At 33.3% G+C, this 15370-nt stretch overlaps 1 protein-coding gene across 5 annotated transcripts in view; it reads left to right on the top strand.

Moving 5' to 3' along the window:
- The window catches only part of LOC130893387 (pleckstrin homology-like domain family B member 1), a 142725-nt gene that overhangs the window by 68754 nt on the left and 58601 nt on the right, over positions 1 to 15370 (top strand). For 2 of the 5 annotated variants that reach the window (XM_057799445.1, XM_057799447.1), the window contains exon 1: positions 11504 to 11714. The exons of the other annotated variants lie outside the window; for them this stretch is intronic. The gene's annotated coding sequence lies outside the window, so the exon portion shown is untranslated. Of the gene's footprint in view, positions 1 to 11503; positions 11715 to 15370 lie in introns of those variants that run through there. 5 annotated transcript variants of the gene reach the window in all.

Here is a 15370-nt window from a genome sequence, read left to right on the forward strand (position 1 = left end):
TCAAAATGCCTAGATGAGAGTATGATATAAACTTTAGCTCAGTATTTTCTTTTAAAGAAATATCGCCCAAAACGGTCCACCAACCTCCAAAAACCAATTGTTCTTCAATACAAATGGTTATAACAACTGAGTCCATTCACCTACAGCTCACCTACATTCTGGAGAACCGTATCAAAAGTAAAATTGATTTCCTTTAGGTAATTTGCCAAAATTACTACGGCTACGTCGTCCGCGAATTCTACGAGGTTTGACTCTAGCGATAATATCATTTTTAGTTACCCATCACACATGGTGTTCCAAAAGAGAGGATCTAGCACTTAGGCTTGAGGTAGCTACCATCTTCTGTAAGTATCCTATCTTCGGAATGCTGCTTGCAATTACTTGTTTCATTCTGGTAACCGGCACAACTTTTTTTTAGGACTATGGTAATTTCAGGCCGACTGAGTCCGATCATTTACAGATCTTCTAGAGTATCTATCAGATGTGAAATTGATCTCTTCTAGGTGCTTCGCTACAATTACTATGGCCATATCGTCAGCGATTTCTACGAGGTTCGTTTCTCGCGATATTATCAGTTTTAGTAACCCACCACACACAAGGAAGGATCTAGCATTGATGCTTGAGGTAGCTACCATCTTCTATAGGTATCCTGTCTTCGGAATGTTTGCAATAACTTGTTTCCTGGTAATCCATCCACATATAACCGTATCAAACGTGAAATTGATCTCCTCTAGGTGCTTTGTCACAATGACTATCACCACGTCGTCCACGAAGGCTACGAGGGTGGTCTTTCCCGTTAATATTATTCATAGTAGCCCAGAATTGAGCCTTGAGGTATCCTCCCAGTGAATTTGTATGGTTCTGTCTGTATAGTAACTAGGATGTAAGATAAAAAAAAGAAGAAAATCTTTAGAAGACAAATAAAAACTATAGAAGAAGAATATCAAAGAAAGGAAATTAGAAAGTTTTTCAAAGATGTTAAAGACATAAGAAAACAAAACAAGAGTACTGCCACATATTTAAAAGACAAAGAAGGAAACCTTGAAGAATATTTCGAAAATGCACTCGAAGAAATAACAAATGCAGATAACCTTGAAAATCAACTTACGGCTTCACCGAATAAAGAAGAAGTTGAAGAAGTAATAAATAAGATGAAAAACAATAAAAGTCCTGGAGATAATGGAGTAACAAAATAACAAATAAAAAATGGCGGTGAACAGCTTAAAGAAGAAATTTTCAATTTATTTTGTCAGATTCGGAAAACCTAGAAAATACCAGAAGCGTGGAGAAAAGCCATTTACACCCATTTACAAGAAGGGAGACAAAATATTTTGTGAAAATTATAGAGGAATAGCCTTGCTAGACGTCACATACAAAATATTCGCAAAAATTTTGAAAAAAAGATGGGAAATATACGCAAATTGTTAGGATATTACCAAGAAGGGTTTAGAAAAGACAGGAGAACATCCGACCAAATTTTTATGATAAATCAGCTGATTACTCGCTGTTATAAATATGAGATACCAACAAAAATCCTTTTTTTGATTTCAAAAGAGCTTATGTTAACAGAAGTTAATCCAAATATTACGAAAACTAGAAATTCCAACAAACTAACTCAACTAGTTAAGATGACATTAGAGGACGACACAACCGATATAGTAAAAATCAATAACAAAAAAAGGGAACCTTGCAAAACACTACAAGGATTAAGACAAGGCGACCCCCTATCAACAGTACTATTTAATTTAACTTTGGAGGGCATATTAAGAAGAACCAGTATCAACAGAAAGGGAATGATATTGAACAAAAGCTTATGCTGACGATGTGACATTGACAGCAAGAAACAGAAGAAAGCTTGAAGAAACCACAAAACGTCTAATAACAGCAGCAGAAGAGATAGTTGTTGAAATAAGACAAAATATAATTTAAAAGTACAAAAACATGATGGGACATTAATAGAATTTGAGGAAGTCGGAAGTTTCATGTATTTGGGTGTACTTCTAGATAATAAATGCTAAGAAGAGAAGTGAATCGAACTAAGCATTGCCAAAAGTAACAGCTGTGCAAGCAGCCTTAGAAGAATATTAACATCGAATTTATAAGACATACGCCTGTAAAATTTAGATAATGACGAGTAAAACTAAACAGAAATTGGAAATCTGGGAGAGAAAAAGACTAAGAAGAATTTTTGGAGGGAAGTAGACAGAGCTAGGATTGGAGAGAATATGAAACTATGAAATTTACATACTTTTCAATGAGTCACCAATAAGCGCGTTTATATGGACGAAGACGGACTCTTAAAACGACTTACATGGAAGGTACTAGAGGACAAGAGAAAAAGAGGCAAACCAAAAAACGGTAGAGATAAGTAGTGGAAGAAGACCTTAGAGAGAGAAATTATAAGGCTAAGGACCTAAATGGTCTGCATCTAATCCTATAAATAAATATAAATATTTTGGGTGCTGCATAAATTTGTAACGGTTTTTTTATATGAACTATGGAACTGTTTTTGTATAATATTTTTACAATTCGTTGTTAAAAAATCATCATTTTAAAACATCTTTAATAGTACAATGCCAAGCAATTGAAACCAGTAGTTTTATATACAATCAATTTTTTTCTTCATGGTGTATTACATGGAACAGTGAGTTTTCAATTTTATATCAACTGAAAAAAATTAATACATTGCTATGGCTTTTTTCTTTCTGATTTTTGTAAATCGTGTAACTTTTCCATAAACAAAAGCAATGAGAAAAATTAATAAATAATTTGTTTTCAATGCAATTAGTTGTTCGATATTTCATCAGTAATATTGTGAAACTTTTTGAAATTTTTTCTTCTCCTTTAATCGTATGATTAACTACCTTTTCACAATTTATAGGCTTTACATTATAAACAGCCTCCAAATATTTTTCTCTTGAAACTTCTCTCTTTATCGGTGCCCATACCAGTTCAATCGGCAATGATATTGCGGTGACCGAACCACCGCCATTCCTCGATTTAGCCAGTTCTGTATATCTTTTTTTACCACTTCAACAATCAATTTCAAAGTGTATTGGTGAATCAAAAAACATATTGCTGTTTTAACAGCATAGCTTAGATTGTTATCTTATTAGTTACGTAAAAAATAATATGCACATAAATTGCTGCCATATTGAGCAAAGAATATAATACTATCATGGGCCAGTGTCTGGTATTTCTCGCACAATTGTAGATTTATGCTTTCCTATCAACCTCATCAACCCAAGATTTGATTGCATTGTGAAAAATTACCATAGAAGGTTTGGCTTTCTCTCGTGTGGCTGAATCTATTTCTCATCATGACGCATACACATTTTTATTCTTTCTTGATACATAAGACACCTGAATCTTGGTTTTTAAAAGCTAAACATAGATCAATTTATTAGTAACTCTGGAGTTAAATTCCCGCTTATTTTTTCTCAAGAATGCCAAAAAGCGTCAGCCTATGATCTCAAAACAAAACATCGCAGCTGCTAACCCAGTTATCAGTCGTAATATCTCTTCTCGTTCCAGAAGTAGATTGAATCATTCGTAGGATAATACTCCTTGCGTCATTATTAGCCAGTATGGTCCCTTGGGCTGTTACGGATTACGCGCATGGTAAGCCAAAACATATCAATTGCGGCACCGTCTCGATTCCATAGGTCTTCAATATTAATGCGACTATCTTTGTGAGTACCTGCCAGGTATAGTAAACCTAATGGAACTTTTATTTCTGCTTGATTTGTTAACTTTGAATATCTAGGTCGACTGTACTTATCCATCCAGCATCCATGAATGTTTTGGGAATTTTTTGCCGCCCCTTTCACTCCAAGTAAATGAATTACAATGTTTGTTTTAGCAGTTCGCACTCATTGCAAAATTTCTAAAGTATATAAAGATTTTGACAATAAAACAAGACAATTTTTTCAAAAAAATAATGTTTTACTTCCAGATTATCCCGGGAGTGATAAAAAAGAAATACTTGCCACATAAAAAATGTTTTCAGTACTATTTTTCAAATGCAAAATTTTATTCCCGCCTCGTTAAAACACGACAAAAATGAAATAAATTAGTTGCGCTGGGTCCAACGTCACATATTCGCATGTCACATTAGTGTTGGGAATTAAAATAAAACATAATTTCTAATTTTTATTGGCAAAAAATTTGATCATAAGGTTCTGCAATCTTTAATACCGAGAGCTTTTGGACTATCCAAACCTATTTCTATTGCTCTGTCCAGCTTATAAAATACCAATAAAACTCTTAAGACAGTCAAAATTTCGTTGGAACACCGTGTATTATTTTATCTATTATAATCTAATTGCCTTCTGTACCACGTCATACTTCATTGATTTAATTTTTTTTTAACTATTAATTTCAATACAAGTCGTGTATTTGACATAAATAAATTGTGCGTCATGGTTTTTTTGTCTACTCTTCCTAAGCCAGACTAAAGTAAGATCAATATAACATACGAGGGTTAACTGAGAAGTTTTTGACTAAACACAAAATTGACAGAACTGAAATCTGCTTAGAAATTTTTTGAAATATGAGTTATTTAGCGTAAAAAATGGAAAATGATAAGGATAGGACTCAGTTTCAGCAGAGTCAGTGAAATATGGAAGGGAAAGCCGTATAAGGATGCTTAACTGTCTTTTGACTAGTGTGGTTTCAATTTCAATGTCATATAAATACCCTCATTTGCCCTCACTTAGCACTATTTTACAAATAACTAGGAATCTATGGCGAATTTCGAAAAAAGTGAAAGGATCAAAAATGTAGTTCAAAAAATTTCCTACAAAAAAGGTTTCCTGTGATTTTTTTCTAATCTCAAAAAACGAATTTCGTGTAACTGTAATAATATCTGTAAATATCTGAAAAAAAATGCCGAGCAGAAAATTACCTTCAAAGAAGCTCAAATATGATTTTTCCTAACCTATAAAAAACTCTAAAATGCCAGAAATCATCTTTTAAAATCTTGATTATTGTAAGTAATCTAAACTTGAGTGTGGGACAAGGATAATCCTTAAAAACACTATTCTTGTGAGAACTTTATTTAAACATTTATCTAAAATAGAGGAAATATTAAAAACCGAATATAAGAAATCAATTGCAATCTAGTCGATTTCCTCATCACTCTCGAGCATTTCTTCCAACAGGAATTCCGTGCTCGCCAGATTGTCTTCACTGTCTTCTCCTGCAAAACTGGTCTCTCCGTCAAAAAATTCTTCTTCCCTCAGGAGGAATCAGACATAACTAATTTTCGTGGTTCAGAAGCTGTGATCACTGGACTGTTCTACAGGTTGTGTAATTTGTCCGGACACATATTTGTGGTGGATATACAGTGAAAAGTCAACAAAGAAATATAAGTAATTTTTATGAAGATGGTTTATTTTGTTTACCTTAAATTAATACTTAATGATCAAGACAAAGCATGGGCTCCTCATAAGGTGTGCAGAAGATGTGAGGAAGATCTGCGCTTGTGGTTTAAAGGTAAGAAAAATAAGAAGAAAATATTTTACCCTAATCTTGATTCAGCTATTCTTAGAGTGTTCCACAGCTCTGAAATACCACATCCGTACCCACCTCCTAATTTAGATGACTTCTTGAGTGATGCAGGGGACTCAGAAACGTTTGCTACTCAGAAAGAATCTAGCTCTGATTTTCCAACAACCAGAGACAGTATAAAGAAAAGGATACAAAAAGACTATCAAGCCTATGAAAGAAACAAAAACCTATTAAAAAACATAACCAAACAAAACAAAATAAAAATGTACAAAACTCTAATAAGACCAGTAATCACGTATGCGATGGAAACAGCAGTAATCAACAAAAGGAAAGAAGAAGAACTTAAAACAACCGACAGAAAGATAATGATAACTATAACTGTTCCAAACATAATACAAAAGAGAGAAAGGAGAGCAAATTATAACGAAGAAATAGAGAAAGAGCTGGGGAAGGAAAATATAGTGGTATACATAAAAGCACACTCAACTGGACTAGGCATTTAATAAGGAGAAAACCAACTGAAACGATCAAAAGAATAATGCAATGGATCCAATTGTGGCTGAGGAGAAGAGGCAGGCCGAGAAAGATTTGGAGAAACGAAATAGAGGAAGACATAAGAGCACTTAATATAGAGAACTGGATGGCAAAATGCCGGAACCGAAAGGAATGGAAAATAATAACAAAAGCAGCCAAGACCAAATGATAAACTAGAAAGAAAACAAAACTAAAAACGAGGAGTCATCTACTTCAAAAAAGGAACCCAAAGCGCTAAAAGCGATAGCCATAATCCAAAGGATTGAAAGGCTTGATGATGATAACCTTAAAATATATTTTTTTTGCAGACCTATGTTGTTCGACAATTAGAAACAAAGAAATGAAATCAACGTTGTTTGAATAGTTTTAAAACTGTTTTTGGCAAAAACTACGTCTTTTTTTGGATAATTCACCCCAACTTAGTCGCCTTTTTCGAAAAATATCAAAAAGCTCATGGATATTCAAAGCTGGCTTCACGAAAGAAATATAGAATTTTCTACCCCCACTTTGGAAATAATATGAAAATCTGGATAGGTATTTATCACAAATCAATAGATTTGTTTATGAATTCAAATTTAAGTATGTATCACTTACAAAGTGTTGAATCTACAAGATGGGTATTTGATTTGTTTACACAGGATGTTTTGCATTGTTTAATCTAGAGTGAAGAATTTCATTTGAGTTTATAAGACTTTCTAAAAATAGAATAAGGAAAAATCGAGTCGTACCGAAATATAACTTGAAAATAATCGACTGGAAAAAAAAGTATAAATTACCTTCTAGTAGATGTATAATAATCAAATTATATATCATTCGAAGTAAACCATTCTTGAATTACGACGCGTTTGTACTTGCCGTCACCATCGGTAGATATTTATTCAATTGTCTACGAGAGTTGTCTAAAAAGTTCCACTTCCTACAGAGATCCTCCAACTTTTTTAACTTTTCCAAATAATATTTACCGTCTTTCTCTTCCAAATAGGGGCTTACGAGGATATATTGAAAAATTCTTAGCCTACTATAGAACCAAACAAAATTTCATTCAAATACATTTATTACAGCGAACCTGCAACGTATCTAGATCGTTTCAAAAAAAATGTTTCTTCTTGCACTGCAAACCAGACCTTCACAGCTTTTATTACCTCCTCGTTGGGAAAAAAATTTACGATCTTTTAAACTTTTTTTCAGTTTAGGAAAGAGATGATAGTCGGACGGTAGTAATCCAAGCACTAAATCACGAATTTTTTGCATGGAAACATGAGATTTGTGTGCAGGGGCGTTGTCCTACAAAAACAAAATACCTTTGGATAGCTTTCCGCGTCTTTTCTCTTTAATTTTTTCCCGTAGAGTGGTCAGTAATGTCGAATAGTATTCTCCAGTCATTTTTCTGCCCTTATCCAAAAAATCAATGATGATTACTTCATGGCAAACCCAAAAAACTGAAGCAAGAACTTTTCCAGCAGATTTTTGGACACGAAAATTTTTAGGTCTTGGAAAATCAGAGTGTCACCATTCCATCGATTGTTGCTTTGTTTCTGAATCTTAGAAATGTACCCAAGTCTCATCCATAGTAACAAATCTGCTTACCTCTCGATACTACAATTTCTCGATTTTCACAATTTCGGAGGACATCTTTTTTCTTCTAATTTATTGCATAACTCTAGTTTACTTTTTTGACGTCAAACTTTACACTGACACTTCTAATAAGTTATTGTTCGTTGCTATGGTAACGCAATATTTTGTTTATGTATGGAACTGGTCTAGGCTACTAGGCTAACTAGATATCAATACATCCTCGTACATACGCGATAAAGTTTTTATCTGGTAAAAATCCACTCCTTAAATTGAAACTTTATGGTGAGGAAACAGGTCGCTGGGAGATAGATCTCGTAAATACGATGGTTAATCGAGAGTCAGGGATTCCCACTTGGGCAGCAACAAGCTAGTAAAATGCTACCTAATTAGCTAAATGGCCCATTATACAGCAATATTTTTGGCATTGCAACGCAGCATATTGGCGCGCTGCTATGATACACAACGAAGAGTGTAAATTGACTGCTCCATTTTCCTGGAGTCGCCTGAATAATGTATAAGTCACCTTTCTCCAACCTTGTTAGGTTGATAATGAAAGCTTGCTAAAAATACCTTATCATCTGATGTATTGGTAGGAGTCTGATTTGTTGTCAACATTTTTACAGTAAAAAGTTCTACACAAGACTGATTATATTGATTCGTTTAACGTAGATGCTGCTAAAGTTGGAATACGAATATTAAAAACTCTACTCGCCGCTGATCGTGCGGAATCTTCTTTAAGGTCTCACGTTAATCCAAAAAATTTAACTATATAAAATGGGACGAGTTTATACTATACATATTAATTCTAATCCGGTACTGATTTAAATTATATTAATAAACCAGCAGATGTCGTAGTGTTAAATAGATTCAATTCAATATTAACGAAGTAAACTGATCTTAATTGTAAGCACTTGTTCTAGATTAAAATAACGTTAGTTGTAAGAGCGTTTAGAATATACTAGAAAATTTAACAGATAATATTAAATACGAGGATTATTCGGAAAGAAGGGAAGTTTTTTGACTGACGTCGTTAACTTCACGAATATAATTCTGCTGCTAATACAGAAAAAAGTTTAAAATTGAATTTAATTTGACTTCTCTAGAGAACATCCGTGATCTTGCTCAAGTTCTATAAAGGCTAAAGTAAATAAATCAACTGTGGGATATGTGCCGTCAGCATTTTCTTATGGGAACCTATAAACGGTAACGATATTATTTGTGTTAGTTATATCAGCGACGAAGTCACTGATATAACTTCATGCAATATTGAATGTATTCGAGTGGAACTAATGCGCAAGTATGCCTCAATCTCACGGTATGTCACATGACGATTTTCCAAAATCAGTTTATGCACAGCATCGATGTTTTCGTCGCCTGTCACGGTCTCATAGACGTCTTTGAAGCACCATCATTGAATGCTTTCAGCATCTCTTTGCACCAGTCGACGCGAGCGTTTTTTGAGCGGCTTACAAATTATGCGATATCCAAAGCAAACAATTTGTTTCACACCAATGCACAAGAATGCTTCAATCTCATGGTATGTCACATGACGATCTTGCAATATCGATGTTTTCTGGAACAACAGCCGATTATGACGACCTGAAATTCATCTTGTATTCGGAAAACCAACGAAACACAGTGGATCGAGGTGTTTCATCACCAAAAATCGAAGTGAGTTAATGTTTCAAGTATCTGTAAACAACTCAAATAGCGTTCGTATGACAATACGTTCTGAGGAATTTCACTATTAAAAATATCAAACTTTATAATGGCAATGTCAGATTTGACATATTCATATCAGTGTTGCCATATTTCAAAACTCAAGTAGCATCCCTCGTAGAACTTGGTTATAAAGAGTACGGTTTAATTATGTCATGAAAATGGAGACAGTAAACGAAATGACCATCGTTGAGGTTTGTATGTATGTTACCGTAATGTTTTCCGTATTTATTTACACTCTTTATGTTAGTGGGGTGAATTAATAAACGCTGTCTCTTACGTTCTCAATGTATTTATACACTATAACTACACTAAATTTATAATAATTCAGTCGTCATTATCCCTTAATCAATTTATTTAAGCTCTTTGACTACTTTGATAATTCGTTCTGTTCAAAACGATTATTTATTTAAAACTAATTGCGTCTACACAAATCATTTATATACCTAAATAAAATTCTACAAAGCTCTAGAACAAAAAGAAACAAAAGAAATAGATTTTTCTACAAATTATTTAGAAGAAATACGGTAAATAAACCGCCTGCTACTAAAACAATTATATACAAATAAACATCAAACGAGCTCCGCCATTTATAAAAAATATGGAAGACGCCGCGCGAATTCGTGCGGCTTAGGAAACTATGTTGCGAACTTATTCGTAACAGTACTTTTAGTCAGCTAAAATTTGGCGTACGAAGATTGACTGAAAAGTGTCCGACCTTCGACCTGAAGATGTCAGCACTTATTGAAAAGTTGGGAATTATATTTTCGCATGTTTTGAGAGAGATTATCGCTATTTTGGTCGCTTTGTTCCAGTTTGATAATCGTATAAGTGAGTTGTTATGAAGATTTTTCCGAAAATATTTGTTTTTGGAAAGCCATACGTCTACACAAATGATAAACGAGTGTATGGATACTCTGCACCATCATTTAAGATAAAACGGGACGCTTACAAAAACTCTTTTCTTTTCAGGCAACCCTCGTATAATAGTAAAAGAAATTATCAAGGAATTTATTAAAAAAGAATGTTAGATTATTACTTTCCTTAGAGGCGTTTAGATCTTAAATTAACATTACAGATTCTTATCCTTATTATTCAGATCTATACAGAAACACCTCTAGTAATAAAAAATTTTCTTCCCAGAAATTTATATGTATCACGAGGATTAAGCACCCTCGAAATGACATTTTCACATTTCACAACATCTGTCTGTGTTGAGCTCGCTTCGGAGTAATCCATGACCCATCAAAACCTAATTTTCTTCTTAGTATAATTTAGATTAACGAATCTTTTTGAAAATTTTGTACTGATTTTTATATAAATATGCACAAGCAATTCTGAATTCAAACTGTTTATTGCTGATCAAAAACATGAAGGAAAAAAAATCCCAAAAAGCAATAAGAAAACAAGAAAATAATTATTTTTTTTTCTAATGGTAGATTCCTAATTATAAAAAGTGAATTTTATAATTCCAATTAGATTGAATACATGGCGATATAGAAATATCCTTAATATTTGAATAAGTATATACAGGGTGTTGTGCGAAAAATTTTGTTCAAAAGTTACAGATATGTTCAAAATGTGATATTTCAGAGCTCTAGTTTTTGGATGTTGCAAAATTATACCGTAAGTAGACGTTAACTTTATTATTTTAAACAGAATCTAATATTTTATATTTTTCTTAAAACTTTGAAAAAGCCTAATCCACATTGAATAATGATATCTAGTCTAATAACGAAGATAGTGACGTGTAAATGGTAACCAATAAACAACAAGTGCTTGCCCTCTAACTTCATATGTCCAACTCATGATATTTTATACTGGGAGTTTTAAACTTACTCGCCAACATGTACAATTGTTGCTTACTTTAACCTACAGTCTCCTATTTTCAGATTACTTTCAATCAACTCTTTTCGCGCTACACCCTGTATTAAAACTACACATTTACTTTTAATGTCAATATTTAAACTGCCTGGTTTAAAATTTTGACGTTGGCTTCGTCGCTATTTATATATTGAGTCATTAAATTATAATAAGCGAAAGTACAGCACTGGTTTTCATTATTGCTATAAAATTTTCATTTGCTTTTCGATTCATGCCAACCTTCAATAATAGCTGTTACGAACGTTAGGTATGAGTAAAAATGATTTAAATAACTGGTTAAAAATGATTCCCACATTCCGAAATTGATTCGTTTGACTTATGTAACTTTCAGTTGTTTTGTGAACGTCTTGTAGATTGCAGCTGTTTTTCTTTTTTTTTTCGAGTTTAGATCGTTTTTTAACGATTCGATGTTTCGTAGTGTTTTTAATCGTGTGTGAACTTTAGTCATTTGTGGTAGTGTGTTTGTGATATATGTCGGCATTAATAACATGGTAATTAACTCATTGTTTCTTATTAAATGTTTCTGTTTACAAGGTTATATTTAATTAGGAGATATTTGGTTAATAACTTCAATATTTTACAAAAAACAATTTGAGTTTCGATATACATACCTATTGAAAGATGTCGGGAAAGATGGCAGGAAGAAGTTGTAGAAAAAGCAATCAGTTTTCTAAAGATACGCAATTGGGAGAAGACAGTTCTGGACAGAAACAACTAGGGAAGAAAACTTAAGGAGCTCAAGGCGTAGCGGGATGTAACACCATTGAAGAAGAAAAAGCTATTGAATAAAAAATTAGAGAGATCAACAAATACTATAATCAGTTAAGTAAAGAAACATAGAGTCGATTTGAAATGCAAAACTCTGTCAAACAACTAAATGCAATAATCCTACAGGGAACCAACAACAAAAATGTTTATTTCTTTGCCTAACACCTGGAAATAAACGCCAATCACCAATTTTGGTACACTATCGGTCAAAAGTTTTTACCTACTTCATACAGATAATACACTTCAACAAATTTCTCTTTCATATTTCTAACCGGTAGTCAAAACAGTCTCTGACAAAACAAAATTTCTGGCTGATTTGTTTATTATTTTTCAACTGTGAATTGTCTCTTCGCTGTTTATAATTGTAGTTTGGTCCCAGTTAGCCCTGTGCGACGCTAACATAGTATGATTTATTCTTTTTGAACCAAGACTTCGTTTTGTGAAGTTCGTATATAGATTGTTTTCCTTCTCGCAATTTCAGACTGGTAAGTTTTAAGGAACTATTGGTTGAAACTAGTGTATTAATCGAAAGTCTTCATAGTTTAAGCAAAAGTAAACGTACCATTACCGCCGAATTAAAAATATCTCGACCTATCGTGGACTAAAATGTGAAAAAATATGCATCCACCAACTTTGGCGATAGAAAACAAGAAAACCTTCAGGGCAACCTCAAAAAACCAAAACCACTGAAGTTTAACGTATTGTTTTGATCGATACGACTCACTCAGATTAGATCAATGAATTTGGGATCTGCCTGAGTACTTCTAAACTGAAAAGAAGTTTGAGAGAAGCTGACCATTTTGGAAAGCAGTGAAGAAACCTATTTTAAGTCGTCAAAATAAAACAGAGAGGTTGCAGTAGGTAAATAAATATAAAAATTGGACGCATGTAGAGTGGGAAAGAGTTTTATGCAGACATGAGTCAAAATTTGAGGTTTTTGGGTGTTTGTGCGCAGACCAAAGGAAAAACGAATGTAATGTGTAATCTCGAATGTAAATCACTACTGAGGCTTTTGGAAGAAGGGCGACTGAAGACCTGGAAGAAATTGAAGTCAGAAAGCAATATCCAACTTCTTCTTTACATCTTTGGAATAACGTTTAGAACCAAATACACGACAAAAAAGTCGGATGGAGTCAGATCCGAGCTATATTGTGGTTGTTCAATCTCTGTGAAACCACATTCGTGTACAGTAGCATTAGAATGCGAAACAAGAGATCGTATACAAAGTTAATTCTGTTTTTGATTTGTGTTGGTATTAATACTTTTTCAGTCAAACATTTTATTACTCGATTTGAGACATTTTCCAAGTTGATTTCGTGGTCGTTCAAGCTCTACTATGATGTTTGAAGTTTGTTGAGACTTAGGCCCATTTCGCACCAAGCCAGTTCAGTTCATTCGCGTCTAGTCAAGTTTTGTTCAGTCAAGTCACGTAAAAATTTGCTTTCGCACTGAATATGTCGCTTGTTGAGTCTGAGACAGTCAGTGTTGTAAAGAATTTGTGACAAGATGGATGCTCTTCTGCAAGCCATAATTTTACTCCGATTACACAAAAGAAGGAAGATGAAGAAAAGACGAAATTTCTGTTGGGTTCATCCCATACATTTAAGAAGACTAGTGTTCGTTTCTTTCAATCATTAAAAGTGCTTGCGTATTACACAATTTTGTCCGACAAGTTCAAAAGGAAAGGGACAAGATTCTGAAAACCGCATTTTTCGAACAAAATTCAATCGATCTTCAACTTCAATCCGTAAGACCTACAAGTATCCACAGAGCAAATACAAAGGCAATGCAGATCCGAGTATTTCATGTCACCAGAAGGTTCTGTACCATGGCAATACGAGAAATGTCGGGATGTTTTGTAGACAAATCTGTACCTCTTTTTCACGAAAATTTACTGTAATAAAAACTTAGTTACTTACCAGTTGTGTTCAATTCTATAGCTATGCACCTCCATGCAGTAGCAATAAAATCCCGATCTATGTGCTTTGGGTATTTAGGATCGTACATTGCTTCTTTCGCTTGCACTAATGCAATTAGTGCTTCTATATCCATTTTCTCTGGGAAAATGTCACGACTGAATGATTCTTAAAATTTTCGACCGGCTGAGTCGCAATAAGTCTTGGCAAGTCTTGACGCGTTGGGACTTGACGGGACGCGATTAGTATGAAACCATATTTACACATTCTCTTTGTTTTAATGGTAAGTTAATATTTCCAATTCAGAAGCGTCCGACATGACTGGACGCGAATGGACTAGACTGGCTTGGTGCGAAATGGGCCTTAGGAATTCATTCATACTGTGTAAAAACACCAGCTGCTGTGTTGAAATGATTCAATAAATATTATTACTAATTATAACCAAGAACGTTTGGGCAATTAAAATTGAGAACGAGAATTCTGTAAACCTAAACGTTTTCATGATGTGTTAATTATCATCAACATAATTAATATGAAATTATTGGATTATAAAATATATATAAACGATATCTTATAAATTAGAAAAAACCTGTTTTTAATGGTATTTTTCATTCGTCAGACGTGACGTATATAACATAAAGTCGACTTATGAACATAGATAGAAGTCCAATATTTCTGTACAAAATTACCAAAATCATACGAGGTATATTCACAAATAGCTGTGCCCGCGACTTCGTTCACGTAAATAAGGGTTTATTTTAATAAACTCTTATTTTTTATGTATTACCAAGGATAAATAAAATCAATGATTTACATATTTACATATACATATACAATATATTGAACAAAAATTACACTTACTAATCTCACAACATAATTTATATACAAAAAGAAACAGTTATTTTATGAGTATTTACAATGCCTCTTTACACAGGGTGTCCCACAACGAGTTAAAACTATCTGTATATGGCAAAATACTTGAAATCATGAAAATTTCTACGTTTGGGTATACGATACGATCTTTTTAACTAAAATATTTTCATAATGGTCGACTTCCGGTTGAACACCCTGTATATTATTAGATATTAGAAATCTATGTAAAATTTTAGTATACTTCTGTCTAAAGACTTTTCTCGAAAAATGCATACTTTTTGAGTTAATATTTTTTTTTGTAAAAAATTTGACCGATGTAGACCTTTATAAATTATTTTTATACGAAGAAACCCTTACAGATATGAAAATGGTTTCTGTTCGGTTGCTTGTATAAAGGTCACACGTATTTGAATCTATGCTGGAAAATTTTTCATTTTATACAGGGTGCGTATAAAATATGTTCAAAGTTTAACGTCATAAATATCAAATTTATTTATTTTTTTAAATAGAACCACCCAGTTTTTTCTATTTTAATGCATTCAGGGATAAAAAATAAGGCAAATTCATTTATACTTACCTATACCTAAACC

The sequence above is a fragment of the Diorhabda carinulata genome, chromosome 4 (assembly GCF_026250575.1).
Source record: "Diorhabda carinulata isolate Delta chromosome 4, icDioCari1.1, whole genome shotgun sequence".
NCBI lineage: Eukaryota > Metazoa > Arthropoda > Insecta > Coleoptera > Chrysomelidae > Diorhabda > Diorhabda carinulata.